This window comes from Phalacrocorax carbo, chromosome 10, assembly GCF_963921805.1.
Source record: "Phalacrocorax carbo chromosome 10, bPhaCar2.1, whole genome shotgun sequence".
NCBI classification, from domain to species: Eukaryota; Metazoa; Chordata; class Aves; order Suliformes; family Phalacrocoracidae; genus Phalacrocorax; species Phalacrocorax carbo.
Window position 1 is genome coordinate 13,560,074 of NC_087522.1, and position 26,323 is coordinate 13,586,396.

Sequence of the window (26,323 nt, forward strand, 5' to 3'; positions counted from 1 at the left end):
GCAGAGGACTCGGCACGTTGTGTACATTACAAATTGCACCCAATTTTCTGTTTCAGCTGCCTGATTTTTTGTGCTGAAGCTGCTGATTGCTTCGACTGTCACAATTCAGAGAAACATTTTCCATGCAAAAAGAAAAGTAACAGTTGCAAGTATTTAAAGAGTGCTGAAACACAATGTTTTTCATGGTTGTTTTTTATTCCATGCTCCATTGCTCAGTTTTGTATTATTGGCTGATGTTAGCAATATGAGCCCTGATCTCACAATGGCTTATGTGTCAAAAAGGCTCAGAAGTTTTGGTGCAGCTTCAATTCTGAGCTGGGTAACTAAAATAAAAATCAAAGGTGGTTATGCCACAAATATGTGAGAGCAGTGCCTCTTTGCCCAAGATACCTATCGTGACCCTTTTAGATCTCCCTTCTTGTTGTCCCCACCACGGCTTGAAATTTCAACAGGGTTTCAGAAACACCATTTTCTGTAGCTTTTCTTTCAGAATCTGCTGTTCCTTAAGTGGCTGGAGAGCAGGCGGTTGGAGGTTCAGAGCATAGGCACATAGTTGTTGTATTTTGTTTTCTACAAAATGTTCTGCCCCAACGCGTTCAGCCCAGAGAGATCTTGTACCCTTCCACAATACTAATTTTAACAAAACTTAAACATCTGAAAAACTAGGAAAGAAAGAATGAAATAATTTCAAAATCAATCCTCTAAATATTGGGAGCCATAACTCAGAAGCCCAGGAGGCACCACCCAGCTCTGTTAAACACCATGGAAAGATGCATCAAAGCTCCCAGTGCTCAGTGGCACCTCTAGCAAGGTCTTATCCTCTCCTCTAACACTCCTCAATATTGCTGCCCCAAAACTGAGGGATGGGAACTTGCTGGCTCAGATGATCCAGGAAGACCTTATGTGCTTAATTTGTTGCCAGTTCATTCGGTTTTCTCCCTCACTCTGCAAGTCATGTTTCCACAGTGGGAACTGTAGCTCCAACAGGCTTATTCACAGGACACAGATTCTCATGATGCTGTGAATAAATGTGTGAGAGTTTTCAGCACTAAATAGTGTCAGCCATGAAACAGAAAGCTGTTCTCAGCCATAACCGTATGGGAGCTGGCATGCTGCTCTAATAAAAACAGTGAAGAACAAGGCGATAACATATTTACATCATTGTAAAAATTAGAAAAGGGAAGAGAAAAAGATCTGAACTAGCATCATATGATGGGAATTTGTTTTTCAGCTCTGACACAAAGGTCTTGTCTTAGCTTAGAAAATTGATTTATTTTTGTCTTCCTTCATTTCCCTCCATGAACCAGGGAATAGCAACATTCTCCCTATAACTTCCCCCCAGTTTTGCTAATTTTCTGACCTGGGAGCAGAAAAAATATTTGTGGTTTCTTTGCATGCTTTCTTCACATACTTTATTCCATTCATGCTTGGGACATGCACATCATTTGTGTTTTTAAAGAAACTTGGAATTTAATGGGCAATATAGACTATTACTGTATAACAAAGTAGAAATTGAAGAGTGCACAAATTACTAAACTGAAAGGTACAAGCAATTACTGTCTTTAGAGGAATCCATCCTTTTGTGGGTGATGATACATCAGAATAAAGGAGGAATCTGGGGCTGGATCCAGCTCCCATTGAAGACAGAGACTGAGCTCTCATTAAGCCCAAGCAGAGGCTCAGCTATTCTCAGACCTATATGAAATCATGCCATTGCAATACCGTGGAAGAGTTAATGGAGGGAAAAGCAAATAATTAACAATTAACCACTACAATTAGTCTTTTAAATGCTAATTTGTCCCATAAAAATACAAGGGAAAATCATAATCATATGTTTTAAAGAGATTACAATACCAGTTTGAAATTAAAAATAATTCAGCTGGGATAAAAGGAATTTGCCTTGATTTCTGCTTAAAGGCAAGAAACCACCACAAGAAAACAGGGGGGGCGTGGAATGGAAAGAGGACCATATCAAAGCAGCACGAAGCTCTTTTGACTGAAAGGGATGCAAGTTCCAAAGGCTGGAGTTCAGTTCTTCCTTCAAATCCAAAGCATATCTGAGAGACAAGCATAACACATCTGGACTACCCTGATGATGGTGAAGAGTGTCTGATTGATTTCAGAAAGGCTTTTGGTCACAACCAAAATTCAAGCTTTTGCCAAACACACTGATGTTCAGGTAAGGGGTTTGAGCTCTGCAGCTAACTCAAATTAGTGTGACAACCTGAGGTTATTCTACCAGGAACAAAACAGTGTAATAAAACTGTCTGGAACAGGAGGCTTTTTGGAGGACTGTCTGAAAGATAACATGCTAAATATAAGCACTCATGATAAATGCTGCTGTAAAGCTGTAACTGATAAATTATAGTGAAGGATCCCCTCTTTATTGGCATAAATAGTAGCAGAAGGCAGCAATCACAAGAATTATCTTTTCCCATGGCAGACTCTTCAGGAAGCACTTCAATTTTCTTTCATGTTTTGGACAGAGAGTTTCAGTCCTTTAGGAACATGACAAATGTCCATGTGTACAATGTTCTCCTAAAAAGCCACACAGGAAATCTATCCCATCCCATCTCATCCTATCCTATCTTACCCTACCCTACCCAGGCTGTGAGAGCCTGTAAGCATCAAATAATCTAAAATTCATTACTTTTGAGCTTTTCTGAGAATAGAGAGCCACCGAAGCCTAGCTGAGCCCTTTACCTCTCCCTTCCCTGTTCAGATTATTCCTTACCAAGCATTTTCTCCATGGAAGTCTGCCATTAGGTAACTGGAGGACACTGAGTGGAGTCTATGCCTCACTGCCCACCTGTGGTCCTGCATACTGAACTTTGGTAACTGTGAAAGCATTAAACATAAGCAATGAAAACCACAAAAGGCTATGTAGCATCTTATTAGAAAGCAGAGCTGATATCAATATGGGTAAAATACAATGAAACATTGTCTTAAACATCTGATGAAGGCCTGGAGAAAAATCAGAACGACTGCTTCTCAAAGTTACCTTCAGTGGGAAAACTCCTGATTTCAAACAGACATAGCCTATTCTCTTGTACACTGTGTTATGCTATGCCAAGGGTCTGCTCTGCCTCCCAGGTACTGCAGTGTTTTCCACCACCGTGCTGAGGTCTGGATGAAATCCTGTCACTGGAGAGCAGTAGGTAGGTCAAGAGACAGGGCTTGTAGGTAGTTCCCAAGCACTGTAAAGCCTTTCTACATAGGAGAAAACACTGAAGCCCTCAGTCACTAGAGGATGTTAGCAGCAGTACAGCTTAAGTAATCAGGTCATGAAGGCACAAGAGAGAGCCCCAGTGCAACCTGCAGAGGAGGGAGAACACGATTTCCATTTGGGTTAGTACAGTTTAACTTTTTTATTTATCATTACATGAGGTAGCCCACCCATTTATGAAAAAAATTGAATGAGGAAAAAGGCAGTTGATGCTGACTTTCATAGACACTCTGTAGGAGGAGAATCCAGTTCAATGATCAGGCAACACCTATCAAAACAGTGATAACCAGATGGTTACTGTCTCTGTCCTGTCTATCTCTTGACTAAAAACTTGGCTGGCTCAGAAAAGTTGAAGAAATTTCCCTGAAATCCAGCAGGTCCGATCAAAGGTATCAGGTAAGAAAGAAATTAAGACCTGCTTTCTTTATCTACCTAACATTAAACCATTTCCTTTTTTACTATAATGTTTAAAACCTTAATGTCTAGTTTAATCTTCTAGTTCCCACCTGTCTGTCATCTGGGCACCTTACTTTACCGCTCAGGCAGGGAGACAGATCATACAAGAAAGACGCTGAGACAGCAAGAAATTCAGCCTAGGTGACCACATAGCCTCCATCCAAGACATACCTGTGTCTCTCCCCCTCTTTCTAGTGAGCAGGAGGTTTGCTGGGACAATTTTCCCAGCCTTTCCTGCTTTAGGACCATCAAGTGGATTGCAAACACATTGAATTTTGGCCGTTCAACATGAGCAAGAAAATCTCCATTGAAGTATTTCTACAATGCCTGACATCTGGTTTCAATTAAGTTTATCTGCATTAATAAAATACATTTCTTAGTGAGGAAGGATATTTTTTAATCTTTTATACCATCATCCAATAAGCTGGAAAACTGATAAAAAGTATATTCATGTGCAAATCAGTCCTTTTTCATTTCCCTTTACTTTTTTTAATCTTACTTCAGTATTTTAAAATCCAACTTCTTTCTAAGTTGTATAAATAATTCCTATTGGCATTGCTAACAACAAATGTACAAAAATAAACTGTCAGCCGCTGCAGAGGAGAAGATATGCAACAATGAACTGTGCTGAGATTCAGAGGGTTGATAATGACATACGGAGCCTTTCACGTTTTGATCATCAGTTTGGATCTGCAATACGCAAACTGACCTACAGTTACACTCATGTGGTAATTAATGTGGTGATACCTGGTGGTGTGTATATGATTGCTGGTCTCTATTTACTCCCCTCTGGGCAGATATTCTGCTTGCTTGCTGGCAGTAACTTATCTTCTCTTTTGTTATCAATCTCAACCATTCAGTTAAAACTAAACAAACTATTCTACCCCTCTCCCAGGCGCTCTTTTCCAAAAAGACCCATGTAACTTTGAGAAGGTAACACTTTACAATGGTTGCTATCCATCTTCCAGCTCACTTTTACTGTCATCCTTTTTCATGCACTGTACCAGTGAAAGAGAAGAAACTCCTCTAGTGGGAACCAGGATGAAAGAAACATCTTTCTCATTAAAGACTATGCTCTCCAGCACTTGCAGTAAAGTCTGGTGACAAAAACACAGACAAATGGGAGAAGAAGGTTTCCCAAGTTCTTTACAAACATCAACTCCCAATATCCCACAAAAACTCTGTGAAGGTCTCATGGATCCTGTTTATATGGACATGCAAACAAAGTTGTGGTCCAGCTTGTTTCTGCTGAGATAGTTCAGATCAGGGGTTGTGTCATCCCTCTGTAGAAACTCCGCACTTTGAAGACAAGCTTGCCCATCATTATCCCTCCTTGTTTCCTTCAGCTCCCAGGGACGGTATCTAGCTGACTCCTAGCACTTCTCTGCCCATGTGCTCTGAAGACTTTTACCATGTAACTTAAGCCAGGTTGTGGCTCTGAGTGATTTGCTCAATTTTAACAGCTCAAATAGGAGAAGTCACAAAGGATATTCAGATCATTTCACTCCTATTCCCTTTGCCCTTTTCCCTGGGAAACACAGCTTTTGAAGAACATGCAAATTGTCCATTCAGATTTCCTGCTAGTGGTAAATATATGTTTTTAATTATTTTATTTCCCTGATCTTTGTTCAATGAAACCTACAAATGCACTGAAGTGTTACTTGTCAGTCAGGTCAGCTTAGAAAATGTCTAGCAGCAAAAGAAACATAAAATGAAGCAGCTACAGTGTAATTTTCTGATCAGTCTAATAGACATTTATTCATTTTGAACTGTTCATATATCTGTCCTACTATGTCATTTGGCAACATCAGACATCTAAAAAATATTCTTTCTCCAGATATAAAGTCTGTAGCTTTCATTAAAATATTCATGACAAGAAACATTTTAGTCAATTGGTGAATTGCTATTACAGTTAAGACATTAATCACTGCTGTGCCATTGCTATGGTGTGAGAGAACTTGATGGACTTGCAGTAATTTATGAATAAATACAAAGAATGGGAACACTGTGATAAGCTTGAAGAAGCCAAGGGCTTCTTCTGTGTGAATGAGAATTTGTGTACAGATAAGTCTGTAAAGAATTTTGTAAAGAAAATATTTTTAAAAAAATAAAAAATCCAATCCAGATACAAACTAACTAGCTTAGGTACTGGCTTAGCTGCTGCAGGGAAAGCAGCACAGAGCGTAAACTCCATCCAGGACTGTGGGTAAGTCCCCTCTGAGCTCTGTCAGCTGTACCACAGATCACGTAAATCTGAACTTATTTTCCCTACACGAATGGCAATCACTGCCGTGCACATCATACATATCCCAGTCACAGCTGAGGAATTACCTATATAAAGTGTTAATTAGAGCAGCCACTGTGTATTTAAGTTAAAAGAATCAACAGTCTGACTATCCTACTTAAAGATTTTTCTAGACTAGAGTCAGTATGTTCTGGAGTAGGACAGTCCTTTGAAATATTTGAAGTATTTGAAAGACCTGAGAAGATACAAAAGAAAAGCAACTTTTCCATGACAAAACAAAATGATTATACCTGAGACCTGCCACAGGGGGAAGCTCAGGACTGATGCTTCCGCAACCGCATCTCCTTATCCCCATATTATCTGCTAGAAGAGTGACCCGAATTAAAGAAAAAACATGAATGAACCCATTTCCTGTGTTTGATCAAAAGCTCAATGAGTTCTGTAAAATCATTTCATTGACTCCTGGTGTTCAGCTCAGGTTTCTGGGAAGGCTGGTGCCAGGGTATGTATACAAATTGACTAATTCAACAATCTTTAAAATAAAGACCGAGAAACACTCAAACCCCACCCCCCTGAACAACAAACCCCAAAATGGAATTACTTTCCAGTATTGTTTTCCATCAAAGTATATATGTTTTTATAAACAAGTCTTTTTACAATTTTACCCAGCACGTAGCTATCAGTATCTCAAACAGGAGTTCAAAAATCCAACTATTTTTATCTAATTTAACTATTTACCACATCATAACGATTATAGACCATATCTATTCTCAGATTAACCTTGGGGAACACTTAGATGCTCTTTGGGAAATGCCCAGACATCTATGGAAACCTCTAATTTCTACATCAACAGAGGGCTTTGCATGCTTGGTTAAGCCTGGAACTGCCTGTTCCTAATTTGTTTCTCCAGATGAATATTTCTTTGATTCACAGCCTGTTTCACAGATGCCTTTAAATGTATTATCATCAAGAAGCCTAGATGAAAGAAAAGAAACTCTTATTTTGCTTTCCTATGTGTTACTAGTAGTCAGTTATTTGACCTTCCAGTTAAGTAACATATAGAAACATATAGAGCCTAATCTTAGATATACAAAAAGTCCATTCATTTTGAGATGAGTGTTCTGTTGCTAAAAAGCAATTATCTGCTGAAGTATTAACATGTGTAGGGGACTTTGCTGTAAAAACCATTCCTTGCATCTCTTTTCAGGTTGAGTGGCAAGTTCCTGACTTTGGGTAATTATAGCAGAAAAGTTGGCAATTTTAGAAGGAAGGCTGGGTAATAAAAACAAAAAGATGTACAGGTCAACAGGCATGGAAAGAGAAGTGATAAGGCAGAAAATGCAAATAAACCACACCAGAAATCTTAAAGAGAGATAGTGTGAGATTATCAGTGGCAGAGTCAATGGAGTTACTCTGCCTGCACTTGGCTGAGTCCACCTGCCCCAATGAATCCACATGCAAAGCCAGCCATGTGAAATTGATTAATTCAGCTACTGCCATAAACTAGAAAATAAATTGTCTGATTAATAAAAGATATTCTAGCATCAGCTATGATCAGTGAATCACTTTCTCTGATTTTTCTCAGCTTTCCATTTGCAATGTACCCTTCCCCAGCTCCTTGGAATCTTCCAGTACATCTTAATTACCTGCAGTGAGCAATTGCCACTGAGTTGTGGGCAATGCAATGAATCAGTTTAAAAGTACAGCAGCTCATGTGCAACTTCGGCTACAAATTACTGCATTAAAGAATACTAGCCACCCAGAAAATCCCAGAAGAACACATCATCGTGGTTCAAACCGAGTATGAAATCTGTAGGTTCAAGTTTGAACATGTTTCTTATTGGATTTGATTTACCACGAGAGACCCAGCATAACTCGTGTCTTGTATGTAACTCCATACAGAGCTGTGTAGAAGTCTTGGAGACTGTTTAGGAATGATTATAAATAAAGCTGTCAGATGCCTGTCCCCGCAGGGCCATTCGTTTGTCCATAAAATGACAATGTTAATGCTCTATTTTCAACAGCTTTTTTCCATAAGTGTGGACATGATTTTGAGCTCATATGAAGTCCAGACAGCCAGAAATTGTAGCCAGGTCCTGTGGTGCCATTTATCCTTGTCATTACATCCTCAGTGGATAAGAATTAAAGATCCAGCTGCCAATTACAGCAAGAGTCACCCTTAAAATAGATTAACATGTGCCTCAAGTTATATCCATTCAACAGCCTAATCCTGCTCCCAGGGAATTCTGTGAAAGCTTCCTGACTCCACTGAAATCCTCTCCTGCCCAAACCAAGGCAGCTGTATTAACACAGCTGAGGCTGGGAAACCCGTGCTGTAATGGGGTCAGGAGAAAAATCAAGGTTATTCACCTCAATGATTTGAAGGAAGTGCCAAGTGCCGTAAGCTAAATACTGGGATGTACCCAGGAATAGAAAATAAGGATTTAGCCCTATCTGAGTAGGTATAAATGCACTTGCAGATTTATATTTACAGCCAAATATAAGGAAAGCTGAAACAGGTAAAGCAATGCCTTTTTAAAATTGGAATAGCTGTTATTCATTCTGACTCTGTGGATTTGTAATCAGCTTTATCAGTTTAATGCTTTGTGACACCACCTTCCTCAGGTTCAGAGACAGTTGAACTCAGTTTGTTAAAGCCCTGGGTATTCCTTATGCTTGATTAATAAAAATATCAATGTGGAATTTAGCAAAAGCAGGAAATTGAAATTTTTGGGAAGGTAGATGCAGCCGTTAGACCTAGTAGAGAGGACTACTGAAAATGCTAGGGGAAAAGCCACATCAAAGCTGAACTCGCCAAGTGAGATCAGTGAAGAATAAACACTGTATGCCTGGTAAGCTGGAACACGAAGTCAAACAACACAGCAGGCTCTCTCTAGCAGTGCGTGCATTTCCCAAAAGCTTGACAAAGAGCTGACAGTGTTTCAGGATTCCCAGAATATGTATCCACTAATCACATACAAATAAGTGGGTCATGAATGTATTTAAATCAGTTTATCTATGCAAGGGCTGTCTGCAAAGCCTTTCTGTTTAAGTGCAGTGGGATCCACTGGCTGGCTTTGATGGGGTTGATGAAGGAAGAGGAGTTCCTCCATGTCAGGAGTCAGGGCACCGATGCTCTCTGGTGTCATCATACTCAGCTGTTCCTTTCTAGCCACTGGTGCTGTCTCATCTTGTATTTTTAGCTATTTTTTGTAAAAGGACTTGGAGAAGCCAAGTTGCCCTAGTTGCAGTGACAGTCATCTTTTACACAATCTCTTTCAAAACCAAGAATAACCACAACTTAAGGGCAAGGAACAGGACTGCTGGCAAACCACAGGGCCCATATGCCACACTAAGTGCCACCAAGAGCTGAAAGCCTTGCAGATTTGGCTTCTTGTTCTTGCCTCAGCTCTGTCTTTCAAAGCAGGAAATCATACAGCCCTAAGTGACTTATTCCAGCTACATGGAAATCCACAGATATATTTTTAAAGTGTTTTTACTGTAAAGCAAGGTCAGAGATTATGCTACTAGATGAAAAGGAAACCACCACTGAAATGCAAAGCTGAAAATTTGGGGGTGGGGGGAAGAAAGGGTTCTATAACTCCCACAATGAAGCTAAAAATTCTTCTTAATATTTCTGCATCTGAAAAAAATCACAGACCCCTGAAGCCAAAAATTCCCATCAATATTTGTGGATCCAAAACAAACCATACCCCCTATTTATATGATACTTATATTTACAGGAGAAATCTAATCTCAAGGGGATGTCATGATTGTTATGACATTGAACTTTCCTTCTTCTCCAAGTTCACACATTCAACCTTCCCTTGCAGCATGCTAAATCAAGGCATGCAAATCCTTTTTCACAGCTCTGCTCCCATTTAAGTTGATGGCAAAACTCCCACCGAATCGAATGAGGGTATAATTAAGTCCTTACATTTCAGTAAACTCCATGCAGGTATCTCACAAACCTATAGACTGAGTAAAAATTTAGTATGTAGATGACACAAAGAATCCAGAAGAATGTGCAAAATAAAAAAAGAAAATTTCATATGCATTTTGGCCAAGTCTAATCATCCCTCTACTAATCCTGCTGTTCTGATAGAGAGTCGCATAAAGTCTTGTTAAAGCAAGTCTCCCCATTTTCAGACCTGCCTCTGAACAAATATACCACCTACATCTTTCAAATTCAGGATGACTGATCTGAAAAAGATCATACTCTGTCCCTTTTCTTCATGCTGACACTAACTTTCTCAACAGCAGGTTGCTGATTTGGGGATACAAATATCTGCTTAATGTGTGGCTGCATTAGGTCCGAAGAAGATAAGATAACCCCAGGATTACTTCTGCAGAGTCTTTGTGCAAGGTGGCTGTCCCTAACAATACGAAAAGTTAATCCTCAAGGATGCTGCCCCCGAGGATTCAGGGAACTTACACTTAAAGGTATGTGTAGATTACTGAAGGGGAAAATAACTGGCCATAGTTTAATGAATCTGGCTAGCAAACAGCAGAACTAGAGGTTTTCCCCATAGATCATGCCTGGATATGTGTGCAAGGTGTAGAGAGAGGGAACAAGGACCTAGCAACACAGGGTCTGTCAGAGTCGTCAGAGAAATAATTTTTCCCCAACTCCATGTCTGAAAGTGGCATTTCAGGAAAAACATGGTTTGCTGCAACTTGGAAACCCCTACAAAACCACTGCTTGCCAGAAGCACACACAGGTTTGTAATCTCTTGTTAGTTTTGGAAGATGGCTTTAGAACAACTTCCACCTCTTTGCAAACTGAGCTCGAGCTCCGCAGGAGAGCATCCTGGATGCCCTGCTCATCATCCTCTGCATTTAACCTTACTGGTTCGTCCCTCCCCCGCTGCAGTCCCGAGCCTTCCTCTGCAAATGCTGCCACACCAAGACTGGTGTCACATGCAAGAGGTAGTGCCACGGTCAGTAAGAGCGAGCTGCTTTCCCACAGGAAGCCCCCGCAGGGCCTGCTGAGCCTTGATAAAGAGGTGTGATGCAATTCTCTCCTCCAAGTGAGCACAAGGCAATAACAGGAACAGAAGTTAATAATTCTGCTAAAATAAAGGACTGAAAATAAGAGGAAAATGAGAAGGAAGATGCTTTGCTAACAGGGGTGCCTTCTTCAGATACATCTCCTGAAGCACCAGTCTGCAGCTGGGGGCTGCGCAATGCACTGGGGTGCAAGGCAGGAGCCACGCAGAGATGCTCGCCCTGCTTTCCAGCCTCGTGCTCCCAATGGCAGGGCTTCCAGCGATGATCTGGCACCGGCATACATCAGAAGCACCAGGCGAATGGCAGTATTATGATCTCTGCCCTCATTATACACAGATTTAGTAACCTACTCTGTCAAAAAAAAGCACTGAATTAGATGGGGTGGCTGGGGACCACAGTAGCAGCTATCTGTCTCGTACATCTTTGTACTGTCACTTTCCGCAGCAGAGGTGCAGTGTAAGCAGCAAGGCAGGAAAAACTCTACATCTGCCTAGCACAGAGACACCTCACTACTGCTAAAGCCTGTGATTTATTCCCTGCATGAACACCAGCTTCTCTTCCCATTGCAGGAGTGTGTATGAGCAAAGTTCTGATCTCCTAGTCCTGTCACCTTTTCACAAGCTGCTGTCATTGTGCCTCCTGTGAAGCATGTCATAGTGGGGCAGAAGACAGGGATGCTTCTCTGAACTGATGTGTCAATGCAATTTAAGCATTTCACAGCCAGATCCTTGGCACAGGTTTTGATGGAAGTCAGTGGTGCTGTGTTGATTTACAGTTTGGGGCTACTTTATTTTCGGAGAGCTGGACAAAAAGGTGGGAATTAGTATTCCCTAATATATGAGCAAAAGGAGGGCCACTGAGAGGCCAGTATGGGGTTTGCCAGGGAAGTGATCCTGGGAGAGCCTGTCTTGGTTACACAAGCTGGTGACCCTCAAGTATCTATTTCCAGATACAGCAGGCAGGTGTCACCTCTCTCTGTTATAACGTCCAAAATACAGAGGTTTATGTGTAATCTGTTTGAACTTGTACTCCCTTAAGTCAAGGAAAAGAAACCAGACCTCATATTTAAGTCTTTTCTCTAGGATGAAATGACTTGCATCCTGACAATGAGTTTTAGGACAACCCCAATGCAGCCTGAAGTTTTCAAACTTAATTATACACACCGAAGAGCAAACAAGACCATCTAAACACAAACACAAGCTTTCTCCCATGGTTTTAATTCCCAGTGACTCACGTTGTAGAGATATTTTCTTTCAGGCATTAACTGTTGAGATATAAATAAGAAATATAATTTCTGGACCAAAGCATCCATGCCAGTGAATGGATACCATTTGTGAGCAAGCAACAAATTGTTCACTTCATCAGACTTTTCCTATTACAAAAAGACATTATGACGGTTGTTTCAGTGGTAAGACATACAGCTCGTATCCATTTTAGCGTGTGTACAAACACTGGGTCAGCTCCCAGCTGAGGTGCTTTGTAGCCTCCTAAACACCACAGGGACAATGCCACTGTGACACACACAGTCATAGAAACAGAGACACATTTAGAAGTCTTCAGCCCACAGAGAAACTTGTCATTTCCAATACGGCTATACCACTGATTTAGCAAAGAAAAAAACTTGCAGTTGGCCCTACCAGGTCAGGGCAAAACCCTAGGCAGCTGTGAGTCCTTCCTCTGCCTACAGCCAACTTTGCAAAGTTGGAGGAGCAGAGGGCTTCCTTCACCTAGCTTCTGGGTCAGTGATGTTCAAAACCCTTCAGGGTTTTCCAGGGAAGCTCGAAAATTCTCCAGGGAGGAGAAAATTTCTGCCTCAGAGGCGCCCTATTGTAGGCTACTGGGAGTTATTCGCTGCCAGCTTTTGGACTATGGTGCGGTTTCATTTCTCTTCTGTCTGAAGACATTTATTTGAATTTGCAAACAATTTTTGCATATGCTTTTATGCATATGTTCTTTTATTTATGCTGATGATGCATGAAGTATGTAGAATCACCTTCCATGCCTCGAAGTCATGCACCAAGATTTTTTTTTCCCACATCTCTGCCTGCTCCAAATATAAGGAAAGGTATCAGAAATGAGTGCTAATCCGTTTTCTTGCAATGTTTCTTCAGAACAAGTGATCCAGGATAATTTTTGCTGATCTGGTTTCCTGCTCATGAAAATGCCCTTCTTGGATGATGGCTAATTAGGTAATATAATAGTTTATCCTTCTAATGTACTGATTTACTTAGTGAAGCAAATATGCTTGCGTATTTATTCATGTCATTTATGTAACTGTTTGCACATAGATTTTTCAGTTACTGTGACATAATTATAATTATATTGAATTAGCATAAACGGTGCATTTTGCAGCTCAGGAAGCATTCCCTTTTGATTTCGGGGGCTAAAAGAAGTGGGAGGGTGCTTCAACATTTGAGAATGAAACACACTCATTAACTGTAGCTCAGTTTACGAACTTGAGAGGTTAAAAATGATCTACAAAAAAATCTTTTAATCAAGATGGATCAAGTCTCTCCACTTAAATGCATTATCCAAATTTGCAGTCATCTCTAGTTAATGAGTCAGTCTGAATTAGCCTTTCAAAAGAATTAAGGGAAAAGAATCAACACTTTGATGGTGTTTGAAGTACACGTTGAAGTAATTGAATCAATGTGTTAAATCTTAGATGAGATCTTTTAATCTGTGAACTGGCAATAGAGAACATTGTGGCTGAAACTAGATGCAGTGGTTAATTTTGATGAATTATTCTGTACAAGGAGGTCCCACACAATAATAGCTTATCTGAAAGCAGAATTTGCTTATATTCACCTCACACTAAAAAATACAATTGGGGTTGAAACATGCCAGTTCTTCCTGTTCCATTCCCCTGTGAATTCAAGATATATTTTATCCTTTAGTTCAAGGCTCATACACTAATATGTTGTGAAAACAAGATTTTTTGAGCAAGGAGTCCAACTGGGAGGGATAATAAAACTTTTATCTTTCCAGGTCTCTGGGGTGGCATCAGTTAACAGATAGGGTCTCTGCATTCACACTATAAACCTACTCTGAAGTTCAACAAGATTATTAAATTGGGAATTTCCTACAGTAGGACAGTATGGGAAATCCTGTCTCCTCAAGAAGTAGTTTAAGTGAATGTGTTTTAACAAATAGTGAACCAGATCTCTCAAGATCCTGTTAAGATTAGATCCTGCATGTGTAGGTATAGAAGGGCTGGCACACAGGAGCTCTTTGAGCACTTTTCCTACTAGAATGAGTTGCTAAAGGGAAGAGAAATCAGTCTCACTGGGTCTTTGTGTTAGTTGTCCTAGTCTCCTGGCTGACCCTCTCTGTGTGAAACTCCCTTTGAAGCAGATAAGACCTTACTTTTTCATTAACAGTCAGAGTTAATTCCTGTAATATGATGAAACAATAACCAACCAAGTATTTTCTTCAACAAAGTGATAACTTCAAAGCTATCCATATGCTTGAATATGACCTGTAAAACCACCTGTCCTTTTATGTTCTCCAACTGCGAGTGGCTTTATTCACTGACAGAGCTCAAAGGACAAATAAAAGCAGGCATCAGAATCCCGCTCTGAAAAGTACAAGTATGTTCAAGAAGGGATAACTGTGGCTCCTGAAAGCTGCAAAAACTGACAAAACATTTCTGAATTAGGAGCTCTTTAAAAACTGTGTGCTACTCAGGTACCACACTATAAACCTGCTGGGAAAGTGAACACATAAATAAACCTACAAATAGAGGCTTTTACCCAAAATGAAATACAGAAAAGAGTCAAGTATGAAGCTGGCTGGGGTTGGTTTAGCCACAGTCTGGATGGAGGGCAGCACTGCCATGCTCCGCCCAGGCCATGCACCAGTCCTGTCCCTGCACACCCAGGATCGAAAGCAGAAGCTGAAGGATGACCCAGAGCTATGCCAGAGATAAAAACACTGAGCTTGTTTAATATCTCATTCATTCAGACAACAGAATGCACTAGTTTCCTCATTTGCTTTCCCTATTTTTATTTCCTCCTCCTTCTTTAAATTGTCCCTAATCAGAAATCTGACAAAATCCCCTCATCTTCTCTGGACAGAAAATAATTCAAAAATCAGAAAATGGAAAAAACAGTCCAAAGAGTCTTCATTTCACTCATGTTAGTGGAAGCAAAGAGGAAGCCCCATCTAGCAGCTGGGTGCCCTGAGCCCACTGTGAGCTGAGGATGCAGGTCATCCCTGGGAAAGGGGCACAGCATCCACCTGAATTGAAAACAACCCCCAGTCAATGCTCCTGGCTTGACAGTGTAGCCAGAAACACCACTGTGCTTAGGAACCTGGGTGCCCACGGGCGACTGCCTGTGGCTGCTGGAGCCCTCCTGTCCTCCATGTCCCCTGCCTGGAGCAGGCTGCCCACAGACCTCCTTTCAGGGGCAGAGCAGAAGGTCTCAGGTAGGATGCCCACTGTGCAGACAGAGATTTGCTGTCTGAGAGACACTGGTGAGGGATAAAAGACAAAGCTTCAGGCATAGTTAAAAAGTTTTTCCTTCCAGCAGATGGAAGGAAAAAAAAAAAAGGATTCCATACAGAACAGTGAAGATCTGAAGAAAACATCACACAATATAACCAGATTTTTGTGTGGGAGAAATAAGCATTGACAAAATTCACATGTCTGAAGGGAATTTAATTGAAAAATTAAACGTAAGTCAAGGCTCAGAGGCCCAAAAGCAAAAGATATCATGCATTAAAAGTAGCAAGTCATGCCCTTGCTTAGAAGAGACTGTTTTAAGCACGTGCCTTGTAGTGGCACGGCCTGGTTAGACTGCTTATAAGTAATCTGATGCCTCTTATTAACCATGAATTTTTAAAGTTTCTTTTTTATAAAAAGACAAAGTACACGTCAAAGCAAGTAAAAAATTGTTACAGCCAATCTCTTTTCTGGCATGCATGGATATGCTCCACTGATCACTGACAAAAAAAAAACAAACTGCACTGGGTTTTGGAGGAGAGAAACGGAAAATATCTATTAGTTCATCTTGACCAGCTCCCAGCTAGAGCACAGGGCTTTTTCTGTGGAGTGTTTACCCAAGATTTCTAGAAAACTTTCCCTTGGCCTAAATTAAGTATTTTATGATGTTCTTAGAAATGTGAATGTTTTGCCCGAGCTTAAATAGCTGGATATATTTCTGTGTGTTTGAAATATTCTTTTACTGGTGGATATTGGTATAAAGATTCCATGGCATAACAGTCCAAGACCAGCTCACATAGGTGTATCTAAAAACTGAAGTAGCATTGATAGCCCCCTTTCCCATCTCCAGGAAGAAAGGGATTTGGGGACTATTTAGAGCTTGGGTCTGAGAGCATCTCTGAGGAAGGGAACAAGCTATGGCTGGAGATGGGTGTCTGCAGCAGAGGTGGAATTGCCCTGGCAGAGTCCTTTGCTTCCCCCCAGGCACAGGCAGGGACATGTGTCACCGGCTCCTGAGTACTATAGCTGTGTGAAGCAACCACAGAGCCAAATAAGGAGGAAATAAGATGATTAAACCTTCACAAGCATATACATGGGCATTAGAGGGAGCTTTGCTGAGCACAGCAAGGTACTGTTGAGAAAGAAAAAACCTCTCAATACTAAATCTTACAGAGTTTTCTTTAAAGAAGCATGTTAATATTGTGCTTCAGAGTTATTAAGAGTATTATAAATCATTTCAGAGAAATGTAGGTCACATTCTGAACCCGTGGTTTGATGCATAAGGGAGCACGGCAGTTTCCAGCAGCCCTGGTTTCAGCTCCACCCCGGCACCGGCAGGTACCAGCAAGGGAGAGAATGGATGCTGGCAGAGCAGCGTGGGAGCAGGTCCTGGCCTTACTGGAGTCAGCAGCACAACTCCTGCTGGCACCATCTTCCTTTCACATACATTCCTCCCAGGGAAAAAGGAGCCATGGTATAGCCTCAGAATTTCAATTCTTTATTGGCAGAGATCTCCCAAAGAGAGGATGTAGACCCTGATTCCAGCTGAAGTACTCAGTGGAGCAGCACAGGGGACAGAGAGAGACCATGGGAATTCCCGGTACAGAATAACACAGACAGTGGGGCATAGTAAAGCTGTATATCTATTTGTTTGTTTCACATGTCATTTTTTAATAAGGACAAGGGAAGAAACAGAAGTTAGTGAGTGCAAAGAGCTGAACTGTTATCATTTGACTTCTGTAATTAGATTAATGGAATGCCGGGCCATCCAGGTCTGGAGATAATAAAAATATAGAAATTGCATTGATGCTTCATGCTGTGAGGCAAATTAGAAAAGCAACAACATATCTTAGCAAATATTTTCTTGATCTGTACTGAAATAAAAATATAGTAACAAGGCTATGAGGAGACATAGCCTATTTTTCTTCATTGCCTACCTTAGAATAGACTGAACTTAAACAAAAATTCATATCTCAGCTTTAAGGCAAGGCTAATGGTAAACTGATATGAGTAAAAGTCTTACTTTTCTTTTGATCACAGTAGACTTGTTTTTTAACACTGAAAAGCTAATGTATTTGATGAAGTAATTTAGCAGGGAATTATTACACTGCTGACTGCATTTCTTTTACAAAGAGCAGTATTAGTTTTCATCTTCTGTCTACTTTTAGCACTGCCAAATTAATTTAACAGTAGAGAAATAAGATACATAATTACAATACAAATGTTACTGTAGAATGGAACAAATACATGTAAAAGTCCTAGAAAGGAACTTTAAATTTCCGTTTTTCAAAAAAATTATTTTAAGGGTGACTAACTCTCCTCCTGGCCACAGAATTCCCCTGCATTCATAAGATTCTTACTAATTGTTTCAAGTTAAAAAGCTCTCAGCAAGACTTCTAACAAAAACTTCCACAAAACCTCACAGAGTTTTATAGCAGTTTCACTTGAATTTTTGATTCTAGAAATAGAATCAATTTTGTTTACAGCAAAAACTCAGACCTAAGAATTTATGCAAAAATTTATGAAAAAATCCAACTGTGTGATATAGTGAATATTTTTGATTTACCATATCAAGCGTATATTAATAGCCCATTAAAAATAAGCACAGAAAAATAGCTTTGTGTTGCTGTGTTTCATTACAAAGAAGTTACGGCGGGGTCCATGTGATGGTAGCTGATCCCAAGGAATGTGGCCAATAGGCAGAGCCATGTCAGACCAACCTGGCTGTGGGAAGAGCTGCTGGATCATTCCGTCCATCCAGGACAGCCAGGCTCCAGCCTGAAAGTCCCAGGGCTGCTCTGGAAAGTTGTTGATGCTGTCACTCTATTTCTACCTTTTCCATGTGGTGGCTGGCTCTGTTGACAAAAATCTGCATTTTGTGCTGGTCTAGGCATGATGTATCTTCTTGTTGACCCATGGGGTCTTGAGGAGGGGCTAATACTCAGTGGCTGAGGGCTTTCCTCTAGGCTGGGGGCTGTTCTCCACTGCAAGAATGCCCAGGCTAGTTGGAAATAAGATTAGTCGTATACCAACTGCTGCTCACCACTTCATGATGAGACTTAATCTACCTGGCTGCTTGGCAAACAATGCACCACAGTGAAGATTACAGCTTTGACAGGATCTTGGAATATGCCTTCAACCACCATAACATAAATGCTGTCAGCTTGCAAGCAACCCCAAAGCTACTAGCTACATTAAAGAACTATGGCTTCTTCACTTGTAATGCAACTGATTCCTATCCTCTGGCACTCATGCATGAAGTGAGACTTATACAATTCCTTGGCAGTGAGAGTAGCCAACAGAGAAGCTGTAAAGGCAGTTCAGGAAAAACTTGACTCACACTAAACGGAGCAGTTAAATGCAGTGTCGCAGTATTAATAAAAGCCTTGAACTATCTTTATACAAGTGCTATCTCTACACTAGCTCTTCTGCACCTGCAGGGAAGCAAGTCTACTGGGAAAACAGCACTGAGTGATGATTTGCCGGAAGGGGTGAAACATTTACCACGGTTGTAGCAATAACCTCGGTGCGAAAGCCAAATGCTAATTGTGGCAGGGCTGTGCAGAGACGCAGCCGGGTGAGGGCTTATGGCCTGGCTGAATTTCAATGCTCTATAAATACTGTGATTATGGTCCTGGGAAAGTTTTCTTCTTAATCATCCAAGTAACTATTAAAATGCAAATTGTCACAGCAATTAAGACTACTTAAAATAAATAATAAATGATAATAACAGACAAAAATAGTCTATTTCAAGGCCATAAAATACAAGCTTTTCTTTATTACTCATTATGACCTAGTTAAATCTATTCATTTACCTGGAAATATAAGAGCGTGGATTCTAGGAGGATAGGTACCTCACCATTTTTTCCTCCTCTCTCCCTGTCTTGAAAAGATAAATGTGGTTGTGCTCATCCTCTTTGAAAAACAGCTGAAGAAAAAGCCAGGAATAATTAGATCTGATGGGGCTGTAAACATTTTTAAGGAAAAATAGAATCCCCTTCAGAAATCATCAAAGTCATTATTATGCTACAGGAGCTCTAAGCTTGAGAACAGAGTACGAGAAGAGTATTTGTTTTGAAGGTTATTTTATTTTGGTCAGAAAATTCTGCATAGTCTGTTTCTTATTTTCCTTTATTGATATTCTTTTAAACATAGTATTAACCTCCACTAAACACTTCCTTTTTCCATCTGGGCTTTACTATTCAAAAGAAACTGCATCTATTTCCATGCAGGTGCCACTGACGGACTATAGGCTACCTCAGTTACAGAGGGACTTTCAGGTGTAGGGTTGTTTTCAGAACCGCACTAGCTCACAAGCGCAGGGTGCTGTAGGACCTCAGAAGGCTGCAGGGGTTGGGGTGACCCTGGAACTGATGCTGGTAAGCAGCGTTAGGATCCTTTGTGAGGAACTAAGCAGGCACAACAGCCCAAGAGTGCCTTGAGTTTTGGATATGTTGGGTACCTAATATCTAGGGAAAGTCAAAGGAGACATGTAATAAGCTGTACCCCCAAGTCAAGACCAAGAGATTTCAAGGTTGCACAACTCAAAACCATGATTTTTTTTAATGTTATGAACACGCTTAAAGACTGTACTTATAAACTACTGCCAAATATTCAGCATATACTTGATACCAAGGACTTGAGGATAGCAATTTCAAACAAATAAATAACAAGTCCAGCTACATGTTCAGGAACATCCACCTTCAGTCCAAGTTTCTCAGAACCTTAGAGTACAGCCAGCAAAAATTATCTTTTAAATTTAAGTGTACTTTGCCTCTTCCCTAATGGCCACATCTAGATAATATTTTGGGGGCTTTATGATTTCATTCTTGCATGATCTGAGCAAACATGACCAAATAGACCCATCTGTCTGACTCCTTGCTCTGGTATCAAAGGGTTGGTGTGCCTGACTTTACTGCAACAAACAAAAAACAATGCACTTTAAATGGAAAATAATTTCCACCTGTATTACGGGAGACACAAATGTGGAAACATTACTCACAGTTTGCTGAATGTTAGCCATTTTTGCCTTAGTGCTGTTCTGTGACTAACAGTTCATGAGCAAACAACTGCTTCCATGCAAATGGAAAGCCTAAATCTCCCAATGTATATGGTAACCATCTTTGCAGAATAAGAATGATTCATATCAAGGCATTGCATTTCATAACAGCCCTATGAGATACAAAATTGTCAGATGAGAAGGATGTGAGGCACAGAGATTAAATGATTTAACTAACACTTATGGACTGTTTTTTGACAGAGCCAGGAAATTAACTCAGGATTTCTCAGTCCCCATCCAATAGTTTAATCTCAGCATTAGCATTATTTGAGTAACCTCTCTTCCCAGCACAGTGACTGTGGAAGCAATGGGCCATTAGGGATTGCTGTAGATGTAATTTCCCCCCTCAGATGAGGGCTTTGTATCTTTTCTTTTGATGCGTGAACATGCTGGGCATAGCAAGACCAAGCACGTAAGTACGCAACAGTGACGTCAGGCCTCCAGCTCTTGGGTAAAGCATTAAACAATTTTTAATACATAGATGAGGCTTTGGCTTTCCTCTGAACCTGACAGATGGGACTTCTGACAGCATAATGTCCAACAGGATCAGACTGGGGCCTTGCTCTGCCCTTCGTCACAGAGAAACTTTCCATCTACTATTTCCCTTGCTCCTGGTGAGGTCTCCTATGCATATTGCAGCCTCACCTTATCCAAGCACACACCAAACTTTGTGTGACACGACTGTGTGGCTCAGACCATTTGTCTGAAAGTCTCAGGGCCTGTGTCACATTTCTGGCTGGTTCAGGCTTTCATCCCTCCCCGTTATGTTTTTTTAGGAGGTAAGGCATTGTTACTCTGGTATTCAGGAAGCACAGTGATGAAGCCCACCGCAGTCACGGCATAGTGACAGGCATTTACAAATTATCATGAAGAAACCCCGATCTGTTTTTTTTACAAGACAGTCATTCAGAGAAATAGGTGAGATTTTTTTAGTTAGGATAGTTCTAATTTCTTTCTAGATAGGAGTAACAAATAAACAAAAATGAACCTGCCATCAGCAATCTCTTCAAAAGAGGTTCAGATGTTTTTTATTCTGTTTTGCTCTTAAGCATGCCACATTGACTGCTTAAAAATATAAATCACTGGATTTTAATGACAATAAATTAATTCTTACATAATATTTTGCCACTATGCATAGAGAATAAAAGTGACATGTAAAAAGAGTTCATCTGTGCAGCAGCTATTTATTCATCCCATTTCTTTGCACTATCCAGCAAGATGAATAAATGTTTCCAGATTATCTTACTGATATCACATTTAAGTTTACTGGGCTTTTTTTTTTTCTGTCTTGAACTGTGTATCAGATCAAGAAATAGTCTCTGAAATATTTGTGGAATACTTTGGAAAAGAATGTCCTGTTTTCAGTACATCTCCCAGCAAAGTAGTTGTTGTGTGACTCCAAGAGCCACAGCTCAACCTCACGCTGATTTGAACACTTTTCAGCTAGGACTGCTATTTATCACCTAGTACAATATCTGATTTTTTAAAATTATTTTAACTAATGTCAAGATCTTAGTATTTTGAACTGTGGACAGTATAAGAACACATAGCAAGTATTTCTGTAACAGAAAGATTTTTAAAAGAGAATAGATCTTTTTAATGCATGAAAAAAAAAAAAAAAACCCACAGTGAAATACATCAGAAAGGACCATAAGTTGTTCTTTTAGTCATAATACTGCAAATATAATGTTGTCCAGGTCATGATTTGTATTTCTGGGAGCCCACTAGAAACTTATCACAACTTTCTGTTCTCCAGCTCCAATCTGAGCGTGTTTGAAAACCACCGGTAATCACACTGAGAACAACTAACATCATGCAGAAAGAGACTTTGCAACAGACGTGAGCCTACAATTGGCTGAGAACTTACCATCTTTGCTAATGTATTAAAATTTTAACACTGTTGTTCTGGTGCAGCTGGGTTTTCACCACTTAGGAACCATCTCGTATCTGAGGTGGTCCCCAGTGATTTTCTGAAGTAATCTTCAGAAAACAACAGGATTACACAAGTGCTGGTTTGCTCTTTGCCATCTCCAGCAGCTGGTGAGAGTGCCCAAGAGAAAACATTTGCACATCGGTGGGATGTGTAATCCAGGAGCCACAAAATGACTCCGTATGAGTTGTTAGAGGTGAAACAACCATCCCAAGTCCAGCCTGGGATTTTTCCCAAGCCTGCTGCCCCCCATTCACACCAGGGACAGACAGACCTGCACCCCACCACATGGTGGGGCACAATCTGCCTGGCAGGCTTACTCTTTTCTGACACAGAAAGGTGCCTTTCAGATGGACTCGGATCATTGTTTTAACACGACATAATCATATAAATATTGATTTGCCTTCACTAGCTGTTCTGCATTCTGCAAATTGTCGGCTACAGAGCTTCTGGATACAGCTGGCTGCAACGTCTCCAGTGCTGTGCTGGGGTTTTTTTCTTTTTTTTTTCTCAACTAAATAAGTTTCTTTACTAAAGCAAAACTGTTTCAAAGGAGGGTATTGATTTTAAAGTTTTTGATGAGAAGTTTTGTAGGGACTATGGTGATTTCTCTGGCCAGTTTCAGGAAAAACAAGACTCTGAATAAAATGTCTGATGTTCTCAAGTCAGAAGATGGATGCTTTGACAGAATCCTTCTCCAAAAACATATTTGAAAGCATGAGTGGAAAACGGTAAAGGAACAAGAAAAAGAAAAATCTACAAAAGTTGTCACAAACTGAAATTACCGTTCTTCAGCCACCTCCACTTCTGGAGGCTGTTTTATGTGGACTAAAGAATGACGTTATGAATCAAAAAGTAATTATAATAAAAATATCAAAGAATTCAGATCAAATAAGTTGAAAGTGCCCTCCAATAAGCTTAAATGAAATTATCTTTTGGCAACTACACTTCAACAGTGCAGCAGACATCTTATGCAATTCTATAATCATTTGTAATTTTGCAGTAGGTGGCTATCAAATGAATTGTTCTTCTCTAGAAAAATTGACTTCAAATAAATTGTTGCCAAAACACTTTTCTGTTTTATTTCAGGTTCAGTTATCAAGAGCCCCAAAAGATCCATTAGACTTAGATAAAAGATTAGACTTCGCTAAATTGTTCAACACTGAAAAGGAATCAGGAAACAATTCTATAAAATGTGAGATTATCTATGACTAATAACCTGAACAGAAATTCAAGATGATGAACCACCGGTATGTGTTCCCACATATATGAAATCTACTATCTTATGTGTCACAGCATTTTCAGAATGATGCCTGTTTGAGAGCAAGCTTTGCTTTTTCAAAGGCACATTTAAAGACATTTATAATAATCTTAAATGAGAAAGTTCTATAAATTAGCTATAGTACAATGGCTACACCATATTCTGTTTGTATGAAGTAGCATGTTAAATCTAAATGGTGATGTATAAGTAACTTTGTGGTATCTCATCTTTGTGATTTTACTCTCAGGTAAGTCTGGTTGGATAGTGGGATTTTTTACTTATTTGGTCAAAACAGTTACAATCTATAGAAGCACCTTTTGTATAACTTATAAAGGAATTTACACTGCAGCAGACTAGAGGATTTAGATGTTTAACACCATCCATAGTCCCAGTGGAGGAGCAGTTTGCAAATCAGAGAAAGAAAATATTAATAGTTCAGGAAATCCATGCCAAAGACAAATGCGTCTGCTATTTTTGCTCTCACAGGTGACCAGACTTTGAATAAGTTGAAATCACGTTTAGAAATCAGCCTCAATACTTCAAGCTCAGATGACTGAAGTAAAAATATTCGAATAAGCAGTACATTACAGTAAATCTGCCTGTCATTAGAATAGATACAGAGGTTGTAAGTCATATCTTATATTGAAATGTCAGATAGCATCTGACTTATCATTCACCACTGAATTGAGAGCTGCTCATACTGCAAGAACAGAAATTTCATTTCAACCTATTTCAATATAAATTGATCTTTAAGGGCCATTACATCAAGTAATCTTTAGTAATGTGGTCCTGAACATGTCCAGAAAAGCCTATTAGAGTCTTTGCAAAAGACATTTTCACTTGATGAAGGAAAGTTTACATAATCCAATATGAGTGCTCTTCACATCCCTGGTAAAATTAATGCACATGGGTGTAATTTTCAAGTCAAAATGGTTTTTATTTTTTTATATTATGCACGTACAATAGTGGAGGATGTGAATAAGTTACTACTCTGCCATCTATAAATATGGAGATAAAGCTGTATCCTATGCACATACCTCCTGCATAGTCTACAGAAAATACATAGGTCTGACTGAAAGAAAGTAACTCTTTCCTCAGGAACCTTTTAAAGGGAATTTTGTCTCTTCTCTACCACTCTCTCACAGTTTTTGAAACTTCCTATTTTTTAAATGAACTGCTAGAAAATTTTGCATATCAAAAATGTTTACACCATGGAGTACCTTCCCCTATCATCACCACATGAACTCAAGTCTGGCTGCAATCCAGAAAGGGAGCAGGCCTTCCTTCCTGCACTGTTAATTGGCAGGAGTCTAACTTCTCAGCAGAGAAATCTTGTCTTGGTCAGCCTGGGGACTCATCAGATCATTTTCTCACACCAGACACAGGCAACCACAGGCAAGGCTTGTGATACAGCCAAACTGATCTTCTGCCATATTTATGGAACTGAATATCGTTTTAGGGATGTTGTCCATATTCATAGTCATGTCACAGATGGAAATCAGCTGCTGGGATTCTTGGAGCAGAAATCACTAACATGAATAACCAAAACACCTGAAATAAAGATTTCACTGGTGCTATTTTCATTCGTTTGCTTCTTTTCAGAAAAATTAATCAGAAGAAAGAAGGAGGAAGCAAATAAAATTTACAAGATTTCAGACTATGCTGAAAAATAACCACAGAAGTATGAAAAACTGGTAACTTCTACAGCTCAGCACACCGACCTGCGGGGCAATTAAATACAATGAAATGCAGAGATGAAACCAAACAACCACAGAGGAACACTACATCCAGCAGCAAAGTAATCTGCAGTACGGCAGCAGAAATTACGCTTAATGACAATAGAGGAAGACAGAAAGAAGAAGGATGAGAGGTAGAATAACACATTCACCTCTTTGACCGCTTTAGTTAGAATTTGGATTGCTGAAACGGAGGGGGAAAATTATCCTCTGTCTCATTCATAAACCACTCCAGCTTTGCTCATAGAGTATTTTAACTACTATTAAAGTAATTGAATGAATGAATCTGTTTCCAAAACAGATCTCGTGTGTTGACGCAGGAAGTTAAACAGCAACAATTTAATCCCGCAGACTCGCGAACCAGCGCTGCCGCTGCCGCGCTGGGCCTGCGGGGCCCGCGGCGGGCGCGGGGCCGTGCTGCCACCGCGCGACCGCCGGCGCCCCCGCGGGCCGCCCCCTCCCGGGCCTGACCCCCCCCTCCCGGGGCCGACCCCCCGCTCCCGGCCACCCCGTCCCGGGCTGTCACTTCCAGGGGCCGTCCCCTCCCGGGACAGCACCTCCCGGGCTGCCCTACCACTGCCGGAGTGCGTTCCCTTACCGTGCTTTGTCAGACATTTCCACCTCCGCCGATGGCTGCCAGCCCGCGGCCTTACCGCCCAGCCAGCCGAGGAGCACATGGCATTTCTTTTGCCCCATTCTAAAAACTGACAGCCATCAGGTGTGCGAACAGGATCTCTGGGGTTTTTGTTTTGCTTGTCAGTTACAGTGTGACATGGCAGCCTGCGGCCCTGGGAGGGCCTTGAGCGTGGGATCAGCTCGGGTGACCCTGGGCAAACAGCATGCCTGTCTGCACTGCTCTCCAGAGACACGAGCCCGTGGCATACATGTGGTTACCTTAAAAAAAAAAAAAACAAAAAAAACAGCTGCGGTATAGAAGGGTAAGTGGCAGTGCGAGC

The 26,323-nt window shown here is 40.6% G+C and overlaps 1 long non-coding RNA gene across 2 annotated transcripts in view; it reads right to left on the reverse strand.

Annotated features, from left to right (window-relative positions):
- The window catches only part of LOC135315221 (uncharacterized), a 117,565-nt gene that overhangs the window by 32,432 nt on the left and 58,810 nt on the right, over positions 1-26,323 (reverse strand). Inside the window, exon 2 of one of the 2 annotated variants that reach the window (XR_010374674.1) lies at positions 26,021-26,261. The exons of the other annotated variant lie outside the window; for it this stretch is intronic. This is a non-coding gene — a long non-coding RNA (uncharacterized LOC135315221). The remainder of the gene's footprint in view (positions 1-26,020; positions 26,262-26,323) is intronic. 2 annotated transcript variants of the gene reach the window in all.